Consider the following 11,803-nt stretch of genomic DNA (forward strand, 5'->3'; position numbering starts at 1 on the left):
CTAATACTGCCTAAGGAACCATAGTCACAGCTCCTCCATGATCAAATTATGTTTTTTGGCATTTTACGGCCATAAAACTGGAATTCCGTGCGAGTCCCAAATTTTCGTGTGCTATAGCCCACGCCTTCCGCCGTGGGCCCAGGACCCCGGACCCGGATCGCCTAAAATTTTTCAGGGACGTCAAATACGGCCTATAGAACCATATTCACCGCCCCTCCATGATCAAATTATGTTTTTTGGAATTTTACGGCCCCAGACACGGACCGCCTAAAAATTTTCCGGGACGTCGAATACGACCTAAGGAACCATAGTCACCGCTCCTCCATGACCAAATTACATTTTTTGGAATTTTACGGCCATAAAACTGGAATTCCGCGCGAGTCCCAAATTTTCGTGTGCTATAGCCCACGCCTTCCGCCGTGGGCCCGGGACCCCGGATCCGGATAGCCTAATATTTTTCTGGGATGTCAAATACGGCCTAAGGAACCATATTCACCGCCCCTCCATGACCAAATTACATTTTTTGGCATTTTACGGCCATAAAACAAGAATTCCGCGCGAGTCCCAAATTTTTGTGTGCTATAGCCCACGCCTTCCGCCGTGGGCCCAGGACCCCGCATCCGGATCGCCTAAAATTTTTCCAGGACGTCTAATACGGCCTAAGGAACCATAGTCACCGCTCCTCCATGATCAAATTATGTTTTTTGGCATTTTACGGCCATAAAACTGGAATTCCGCGCGAGTCCCAAATTTTCGTGTGCTATAGCCCACGCCTTCCGACGTGGGCCCGGGACCCCGGATCCGGATCGCCTAAAATTTTTCCGGGACGTCGAATACGGCCTAAGGAACCATAGTCACTGCTCCTCCATGATCAAATTATGTTTTTTAGCATTTTACGGCCATAAAACTGGAATTCCGCGCGAGTCCCAAATTTTCATGTGCTATAGCCCACGCCTTCCGCCGTGGGCCCGGGACCCCGGACCTGGATCGCCTAAAAATTTTCCGGTATGTCAAATACGGCCTACGGAACCATATTCACCTCCACTCCATGACCAAATTACATTTTTGGCATTTTCCAGCCATAAAACTGGAATTCCGCGCGAGTCCAAAATTTTTGTGTACTATAGCCCACGCCTTCCGCCGTGGGCCCGGGACCTCGGATCCGGATCGCCTAAAGTTTTTCCGGGACGTCGAATACGGCCTAAGGAACCATAGTCACCGCTCCTCCATGATCAAATTATGTTTTTTAGCATTTTACGGCCATAAAACTGGAATTCCGCGCGAGTCCCAAATTTTCGTGTGCTATAGCCCACGCCTTCCGCCGTGGGCCCGGGACCCCGGACCCGGATCGCCTAAAAATTTTTTGGTATGTCAAATACGTCCTAAGGAACCATATTCACCTCCCCGCCATGACCAAATTACATATTTTGGCATTTTACAGCCATAAAACTAGAATTCCGCGCGAGTCCAAAATTTTTGTGTACTATAGCCCACGCCTTCCGCCGTGGGCCCGGGACCTCGGATCCGGATCGCCTAAAATTTTTCCAGGACGTCTAATACGGCCTAAGGAACCATAGTCACCGCTCCTCCATGATCAAATTATGTTTTTTAGCATTTTACGGCCATAAAGCTGGAACTCCGCGCGAGTCCCAAATTTTCGTGTGCTATAGCCCACGCCTTCCGACGTGGGCCTGGAACCCCGGATCCGGATCGCCTAAAATTTTTCCGGGACGTCGAATACGGCCTAAGGAACCATAGTCACCGCTCCTCCATGATCAAATTATGTTTTTTAGCATTTTACGGCCATAAAACTGGAATTCCGCGCGAGTCCCAAATTTTCATGTGCTATAGCCCACGCCTTCCGCCGTGGGCCCGGGACCCCGGATCCGGATCGCCTAAAATTTTTCCGGGACGTCGAATACGGCCTAAGGAACCATAGTCACCGCTCCTCCATGATCAAATTATGTTTTTTAGCATTTTACGGCCATAAAACTGGAATTCCGCGCGAGTCCCAAATTTTCATGTGCTATAGCCCATGCCTTCCGCCGTGGGCCCGGGACCCCGGACCCGGATCGCCTAAAAATTTTCCGGTATGTCAAATACGGCCTAAGGAACCATATTCACCTCCCCGCCATGACCAAATTACATTTTTTGGCATTTTACAGCCATAAAACTGGAATTCCGCGCGAGTCCAAAATTTTTGTGTACTATAGCCCACGCCTTCCGCCGTGGGCCCGGGACCTCGGATCCGGATCGCCTAAAGTTTTTCCGGGACGTCGAATACGGCCTAAGGAACCATAGTCACCGCTCCTCCATGATCAAATTATGTTTTTTAGCATTTTACGGCCATAAAACTGGAACTCCGCGCGAGTCCCAAATTTTCGTGTGCTATAGCCCACGCCTTCCGACGTGGGCCCGGAACCCCGGATCCGGATCGCCTAAAATTTTTCCGGGACGTCGAATACGGCCTAAGGAACCATAGTCACCGCTCCTCCATGATCAAATTATGTTTTTTAGCATTTTACGGCCATAAAACTGGAATTCCGCGCGAGTCCCAAATTTTCGTGTGCTATAGCCCACGCCTTCCGCCGTGGGCCCGGGACCCCGGATCCGGATCGCCTAAAATTTTTCCAGGACGTCTAATACGGCCTAAGGAACCATAGTCACCGCTCCTCCATGATCAAATTATGTTTTTTAGCATTTTACGGCCATAAAACTGGAACTCCGCGCGAGTCCCAAATTTTCGTGTGCTATAGCCCACGCCTTCCGACGTGGGCCCGGGACCCCGGATCCGGATAGCCTAATATTTTTCCTGTATGTCAAATACGGCCTAACGAACCATATTCACCTCCCCGCCATGACCAAATTACATTTTTTGGCATTTTACGGCCATAAAACTGGAACTCCGCGCGAGTCCCAAATTTTCGTGTGCTATAGCCCACGCCTTCCGCCGTGGGCCCGGGACCCCGGATCCGGATCGCCTAAAAATTTTCCGGTATGTCAAATACGGCCTAAGGAACCATATTCACCTCCCCGCCATGACCAAATTACATTTTTTGGCATTTTACAGCCATAAAACTGGAATTCCGCGCGAGTCCCAAATTTTTGTGTGCTATAGCCCACGCCTTCCGCCGTGGGCCCGGGACCCCGGATCCGGATCGCCTAAAATTTTTCCAGGACGTCTAATACTGCCTAAGGAACCATAGTCACAGCTCCTCCATGATCAAATTATGTTTTTTGGCATTTTACGGCCATAAAACTGGAATTCCGTGCGAGTCCCAAATTTTCGTGTGCTATAGCCCACGCCTTCCGCCGTGGGCCCAGGACCCCGGACCCGGATCGCCTAAAATTTTTCAGGGACGTCAAATACGGCCTATAGAACCATATTCACCGCCCCTCCATGATCAAATTATGTTTTTTGGAATTTTACGGCCCCAGACACGGACCGCCTAAAAATTTTCCGGGACGTCGAATACGACCTAAGGAACCATAGTCACCGCTCCTCCATGACCAAATTACATTTTTTGGAATTTTACGGCCATAAAACTGGAATTCCGCGCGAGTCCCAAATTTTCGTGTGCTATAGCCCACGCCTTCCGCCGTGGGCCCGGGACCCCGGATCCGGATAGCCTAATATTTTTCTGGGATGTCAAATACGGCCTAAGGAACCATATTCACCGCCCCTCCATGACCAAATTACATTTTTTGGCATTTTACGGCCATAAAACAAGAATTCCGCGCGAGTCCCAAATTTTTGTGTGCTATAGCCCACGCCTTCCGCCGTGGGCCCAGGACCCCGCATCCGGATCGCCTAAAATTTTTCCAGGACGTCTAATACGGCCTAAGGAACCATAGTCACCGCTCCTCCATGATCAAATTATGTTTTTTGGCATTTTACGGCCATAAAACTGGAATTCCGCGCGAGTCCCAAATTTTCGTGTGTTATAGCCCACGCCTTCCAACGTGGGCCCGGGACCCCGGATCCGGATCGCCTAAAATTTTTCCGGGACGTCGAATACGGCCTAAGGAACCATAGTCACTGCTCCTCCATGATCAAATTATGTTTTTTAGTATTTTACGGCCATAAAACTGGAATTCCGCGCGAGTCCCAAATTTTCATGTGCTATAGCCCACGCCTTCCGCCGTGGGCCCGGGACCCCGGACCTGGATCGCCTAAAAATTTTCCGGTATGTCAAATACGGCCTACGGAACCATATTCACCTCCACTCCATGACCAAATTACATTTTTGGCATTTTCCAGCCATAAAACTGGAATTCCGCGCGAGTCCAAAATTTTTGTGTACTATAGCCCACGCCTTCCGCCGTGGGCCCGGGACCTCGGATCCGGATCGCCTAAAGTTTTTCCGGGACGTCGAATACGGCCTAAGGAACCATAGTCACCGCTCCTCCATGATCAAATTATGTTTTTTAGCATTTTACGGCCATAAAACTGGAATTCCGCGCGAGTCCCAAATTTTCGTGTGCTATAGCCCACGCCTTCCGCCGTGGGCCCGGGACCCCGGACCCGGATCGCCTAAAAATTTTTTGGTATGTCAAATACGTCCTAAGGAACCATATTCACCTCCCCGCCATGACCAAATTACATATTTTGGCATTTTACAGCCATAAAACTAGAATTCCGCGCGAGTCCAAAATTTTTGTGTACTATAGCCCACGCCTTCCGCCGTGGGCCCGGGACCTCGGATCCGGATCGCCTAAAATTTTTCCAGGACGTCTAATACGGCCTAAGGAACCATAGTCACCGCTCCTCCATGATCAAATTATGTTTTTTAGCATTTTACGGCCATAAAGCTGGAACTCCGCGCGAGTCCCAAATTTTCGTGTGCTATAGCCCACGCCTTCCGACGTGGGCCTGGAACCCCGGATCCGGATCGCCTAAAATTTTTCCGGGACGTCGAATACGGCCTAAGGAACCATAGTCACCGCTCCTCCATGATCAAATTATGTTTTTTAGCATTTTACGGCCATAAAACTGGAATTCCGCGCGAGTCCCAAATTTTCATGTGCTATAGCCCACGCCTTCCGCCGTGGGCCCGGGACCCCGGATCCGGATCGCCTAAAATTTTTCCGGGACGTCGAATACGGCCTAAGGAACCATAGTCACCGCTCCTCCATGATCAAATTATGTTTTTTAGCATTTTACGGCCATAAAACTGGAATTCCGCGCGAGTCCCAAATTTTCATGTGCTATAGCCCATGCCTTCCGCCGTGGGCCCGGGACCCCGGACCCGGATCGCCTAAAAATTTTCCGGTATGTCAAATACGGCCTAAGGAACCATATTCACCTCCCCGCCATGACCAAATTACATTTTTTGGCATTTTACAGCCATAAAACTGGAATTCCGCGCGAGTCCAAAATTTTTGTGTACTATAGCCCACGCCTTCCGCCGTGGGCCCGGGACCTCGGATCCGGATCGCCTAAAGTTTTTCCGGGACGTCGAATACGGCCTAAGGAACCATAGTCACCGCTCCTCCATGATCAAATTATGTTTTTTAGCATTTTACGGCCATAAAACTGGAACTCCGCGCGAGTCCCAAATTTTCGTGTGCTATAGCCCACGCCTTCCGACGTGGGCCCGGAACCCCGGATCCGGATCGCCTAAAATTTTTCCGGGACGTCGAATACGGCCTAAGGAACCATAGTCACCGCTCCTCCATGATCAAATTATGTTTTTTAGCATTTTACGGCCATAAAACTGGAATTCCGCGCGAGTCCCAAATTTTCGTGTGCTATAGCCCACGCCTTCCGCCGTGGGCCCGGGACCCCGGACCCGGATCGCCTAAAAATTTTTTGGTATGTCAAATACGTCCTAAGGAACCATATTCACCTCCCCGCCATGACCAAATTACATATTTTTAGCATTTTACGGCCATAAAACTGGAATTCCGCGCGAGTCCCAAATTTTCGTGTGCTATAGCCCAAGCCTTCCGCCGTGGGCCCGGGACCCCGGACCCGGATCGCCTAAAATTTTTTCGGTATGTCAAATACGGCCTAAGGAACCATATTCACCTCCCCGCCATGACCAAATTACATTTTTTGGCATTTTACGGCCATAAAACTGGAATTCCGCGCGAGTCCCAAATTTTTGTGTACTATAGCCCACGCCTTCCGCCGTGGGCCCGGGACCTCGGATCCGGATCGCCTAAAATTTTTCCAGGACGTCTAATACGGCCTAAGGAACCATAGTCACCGCTCCTCCATGATCAAATTATGTTTTTTAGCATTTTACGGCCATAAAACTGGAACTCCGCGCGAGTCCCAAATTTTCGTGTGCTATAGCCCACGCCTTCCGACGTGGGCCCGGAACCCCGGATCCGGATCGCCTAAAATTTTTCCGGGACGTCGAATACGGCCTAAGGAACCATAGTCACTGCTCCTCCATGATCAAATTATGTTTTTTAGCATTTTACGGCCATAAAACTGGAATTCCGCGCGAGTCCCAAATTTTCATGTGCTATAGCCCACGCCTTCCGCCGTGGGCCCGGGACCCCGGATCCGGATCGCCTAAAATTTTTCCAGGACGTCGAATACGGCCTAAGGAACCATAGTCACCGCTCCTCCATGATCAAATTATGTTTTTTAGCATTTTACGGCCATAAAACTGGAATTCCGCGCGAGTCCCAAATTTTCATGTGCTATAGCCCACGCCTTCCGCCGTGGGCCCGGGACCCCGGACCCGGATCGCCTAAAAATTTTCCGGTATGTCAAATACGGCCTAAGGAACCATATTCACCTCCCCGCCATGACCAAATTACATTTTTTGGCATTTTACAGCCATAAAACTGGAATTCCGCGCGAGTCCAAATTTTTTGTGTACTATAGCCCACGCCTTCCGCCGTGGGCCCGGGACCTCGGATCCGGATCGCCTAAAGTTTTTCCGGGACGTCGAATACGGCCTAAGGAACCATAGTCACCGCTCCTCCATGATCAAATTATGTTTTTTAGCATTTTACGGCCATAAAACTAGAATTCCGCGCGAGTCCCAAATTTTCGTGTGCTAGCCTTCCGCCGTGGGCCTGGGACCCTGGACCCGGATCGCCTAAAATTTTTTCGGTATGTCAAATACGGCCTAAGGAACCATATTCACCTCCCCGCCATGACCAAATTACATTTTTTTGGCATTTTACGGCCATAAAACTGGAATTCCGCGCGAGTCCCAAATTTTCGTGTGCTATAGCCCACGCCTTCCGCCGTGGGCCCGGGACCCCGGATCCGGATAGCCTAATATTTTTCCGGTATGTCAAATACGGCCTAACGAACCATATTCACCTCCCCGCCATGACCAAATTACATTTTTTGGCATTTTACGGCCATAAAACTGGAACTCCGCGCGAGTCCCAAATTTTCGTGTGCTATAGCCCACGCCTTCCGCCGTGGGCCCGGGACCCCGGATCCGGATCGCCTAAAATTTTTCCGGGATGTCAAATACAGCCTAAGGAACCATATTCACCACCCTGCCATGACCAAATTACATTTTTTGGCATTTTACGGCCATAAAACTAGAATTCCGCGCGAGTCCCAAATTTTTTTGTACTATAGCCCACGCCTTCCGCCGTGGGCCCGGGACCTCGAATCCGGATCGCCTAAAATTTTTCCGGGACGTCGAATACGGCCTAAGGAACCATAGTCACCGCTCCTCCATGATCAAATTATGTTTTTTAGCATTTTACGGCCATAAAACTGGAATTCCGCGCGAGTCCCAAATTTTCGTGTGCTATAGCCCACGCCTTCCGCCGTGGGCACGGGACCCCGGACCCGGATCGCCTAAAATTTTTTCAGTATGTCAAATACGGCCTAAGGAACCATATTCACCTCCCCGCCATGACCAAATTACATTTTTTGGCGTTTTACGGCCATAAAACTAGAATTCCGCGCGAGTCCCAAATTTTCGTGTGCTATAGCCCACGCCTTCCGACAAGGGCCCGGAACCCCGGATCCGGATCGCATAAAATTTTTCCGGGACGTCGAATACGGCCTAAGGAACCATAGTCACCGCTCCTCCATGATCAAATTATGTTTTTTAGCATTTTACGGCCATAAAACTGGAATTCCGCGCGAGTCCCAAATTTTCATGTGCTATAGCCCACGCCTTCCGCCGTGGGCCCGGGACCCCGGACCCGGATCGCCTAAAAATTTTCCGGTATGTCAAATACGGCCTAAGGAACCATATTCACCTCCCCGCCATGACCAAATTACATTTTTTGGCATTTTACAGCCATAAAACTGGAATTCCGCGCGAGTCCAAAATTTTTGTGTACTATAGCCCACGCCTTCCGCCGTGGGCCCGGGACCTCGGATCCGGATCGCCTAAAGTTTTTCCGGGACGTCGAATACGGCCTAAGGAACCATAGTCACCGCTCCTCCATGATCAAATTATGTTTTTTAGCATTTTACGGCCATAAAACTGGAATTCCGCGCGAGTCCCAAATTTTCGTGTGCTATAGCCCACGCCTTCCGCCGTGGGCCCGGGACCCCGGACCCGGATCGCCTAAAATTTTTTCGGTATGTCAAATACGGCCTAAGGAACCATATTCACCTCCCCGCCATGACCAAATTACATTTTTTGGCATTTTACGGCCATAAAACAGGAATTCCGCGCGAGTCCCAAATTTTCGTGTGCTATAGCCCACGCCTTCCGCCGTGGGCCCGGGACCCCGGATCCGGATAGCCTAATATTTTTCCGGTATGTCAAATACAGCCTAACGAACCATATTCACCTCCCCGCCATGACCAAATAACAATTTTTGGCATTTTACGGCCATAAAACTGGAACTCCGCGCGAGTCCCAAATTTTCGTGTGCTATAGCCCACGCCTTCCGCCGTGGGCCCGGGACCCCGGATCCGGATCGCCTAAAAATTTTCCGGTATGTTAAATACGGCCTAAGGAACCATATTCACCTCCCCGCCATGACCAAATTACATTTTTTGGCATTTTACGGCCGTAAAACTGGAATTCCGCGCGAGTCCCAAATTTTCGTGTGCTATAGCCCACGCCTTCCGCCGTGGGCCCGGGACCCCGGATCCGGATAGCCTAATATTTTTCCGGTATGTCAAATACGGCCTAACGAACCATATTCACCTCCCCGCCATGACCAAATTACATTTTTTGGCATTTTACGGCCATAAAACAGGAACTCCGCGCGAGTCCCAAATTTTCGTGTGCTATAGCCCACGCCTTCCGCCGTGGGCCCGGGACCCCAGATCCGGATCGCCTAAAATTTTTCCGGGATGTCAAATACAGCCTAAGGAACCATATTCACCACCCCGCCATGACCAAATTACATTTTTTGGCATTTTACGGCCATAAAACTAGAATTCCGCGCGAGTCCCAAATTTTTGTGTACTATAGCCCACGCCTTCCGCCGTGGGCCCGGGACCTCGGATCCGGATCGCCTAAAATTTTTCCGGGACGTCGAATACGGCCTAAGGAACCATAGTCACCGCTCCTCCATGATCAAATTATGATTTTTAGCATTTTACGGCCATAACTGGAATTTCGCGCGAGTCCCAAATTTTCGTGTGCTATAGCCCACGCCTTCCGCCGTGGGCACGGGACCCCGGACCCGGATCGCCTAAAAATTTTTCAGTATGTCAAATACGGCCTAAGGAACCATATTCACCTCCCCGCCATGACCAAATTACATTTTTTGGCGTTTTACGGCCATAAAACTGGAATTCCGCGCGAGTCCCAAATTTTCGTGTGCTATAGCCCACGCCTTCCGCCGTGGGCCCGGGACCCTGGACCCGGATCGCCTAAAATTTTTTCGGTATGTCAAATACGGCCTAAGGAACCATATTCACCTCCACTCCATGACCAAATTACATTTTTGGCATTTTCCAGCCATAAAACTGGAATTCCGCGCGAGTCCAAAATTTTTGTGTACTATAGCCCACGCCTTCCGCCGTGGGCCCGGGACCTCGAATCCGGATCGCCTAAAGTTTTTCCGGGACGTCGAATACGGCCTAAAGAACCATAGTCACCGCTCCTCCATGATCAAATTATGTTTTTTAGCATTTTACGGCCATAAAACTGGAATTCCGCGCGAGTCCCAAATTTTCGTGTGCTATAGCCCACGCCTTCCGCCGTGGGCCCGGGACCCCGGACCCGGATCGCCTAAAAATTTTTTGGTATGTCAAATACGTCCTAAGGAACCATATTCACCTCCCCGCCATGACCAAATTACATATTTTGGCATTTTACAGCCATAAAACTAGAATTCCGCGCGAGTCCAAAATTTTTGTGTACTATAGCCCACGCCTTCCGCCGTGGGCCCGGGACCTCGGATCCGGATCGCCTAAAATTTTTCCAGGACGTCTAATACGGCCTAAGGAACCATAGTCACCGCTCCTCCATGATCAAATTATGTTTTTTAGCATTTTACGGCCATAAAACTGGAACTCCGCGCGAGTCCCAAATTTTCGTGTGCTATAGCCCACGCCTTCCGACGTGGGCCTGGAACCCCGGATCCGGATCGCCTAAAATTTTTCCGGGACGTCGAATACGGCCTAAGGAACCATAGTCACCGCTCCTCCATGATCAAATTATGTTTTTTAGCATTTTACGGCCATAAAACTGGAATTCCGCGCGAGTCCCAAATTTTCATGTGCTATAGCCCACGCCTTCCGCCGTGGGCCCGGGACCCCGGATCCGGATCGCCTAAAATTTTTCCGGGACGTCGAATACGGCCTAAGGAACCATAGTCACCGCTCCTCCATGATCAAATTATGTTTTTTAGCATTTTACGGCCATAAAACTGGAATTCCGCGCGAGTCCCAAATTTTCATGTGCTATAGCCCACGCCTTCCGCCGTGGGCCCGGGACCCCGGACCCGGATCGCCTAAAAATTTTCCGGTATGTCAAATACGGCCTAAGGAACCATATTCACCTCCCCGCCATGACCAAATTACATTTTTTGGCATTTTACAGCCATAAAACTGGAATTCCGCGCGAGTCCCAAATTTTTGTGTACTATAGCCCACGCCTTCCGCCGTGGGCCCGGGACCTCGGATCCGGATCGCCTAAAATTTTTCCAGGAAGTCTAATACGGCCTAAGGAACCATAGTCACCGCTCCTCCATGATCAAATTATGTTTTTTAGCATTTTACGGCCATAAAACTGGAACTCCGCGCGAGTCCCAAATTTTCGTGTGCATAGCCCACGCCTTCCGCCGTGGGCCCGGGACCCCGGATCCGGATAGCCTAATATTTTTCCTGTATGTCAAATACGGCCTAACGAACCATATTCACCTCCCCGCCATGACCAAATTACATTTTTTGGCATTTTACGGCCATAAAACTGGAACTCCGCGCGAGTCCCAAATTTTCGTGTGCTATAGCCCACGCCTTCCGCCGTGGGCCCGGGACCCCGGATCCGGATCGCCTAAAAATTTTCCGGTATGTCAAATACGGCCTAAGGAACCATATTCACCTCCCCGCCATGACCAAATTACATTTTTTGGCATTTTACAGCCATAAAACTGGAATTCCGCGCGAGTCCCAAATTTTTGTGTGCTATAGCCCACGCCTTCCGCCGTGGGCCCGGGACCCCGGATCCGGATCGCCTAAAATTTTTCCAGGACGTCTAATACTGCCTAAGGAACCATAGTCACAGCTCCTCCATGATCAAATTATGTTTTTTGGCATTTTACGGCCATAAAACTGGAATTCCGTGCGAGTCCCAAATTTTCGTGTGCTATAGCCCACGCCTTCCGCCGTGGGCCCGGGACCCCGGACCCGGATCGCCTAAAATTTTTCAGGGACGTCAAATACGGCCTATAGAAC

This window comes from Nicotiana tabacum, chromosome 5 (assembly GCF_000715075.1).
Source record: "Nicotiana tabacum cultivar K326 chromosome 5, ASM71507v2, whole genome shotgun sequence".
NCBI classification, from domain to species: domain Eukaryota; kingdom Viridiplantae; phylum Streptophyta; class Magnoliopsida; order Solanales; family Solanaceae; genus Nicotiana; species Nicotiana tabacum.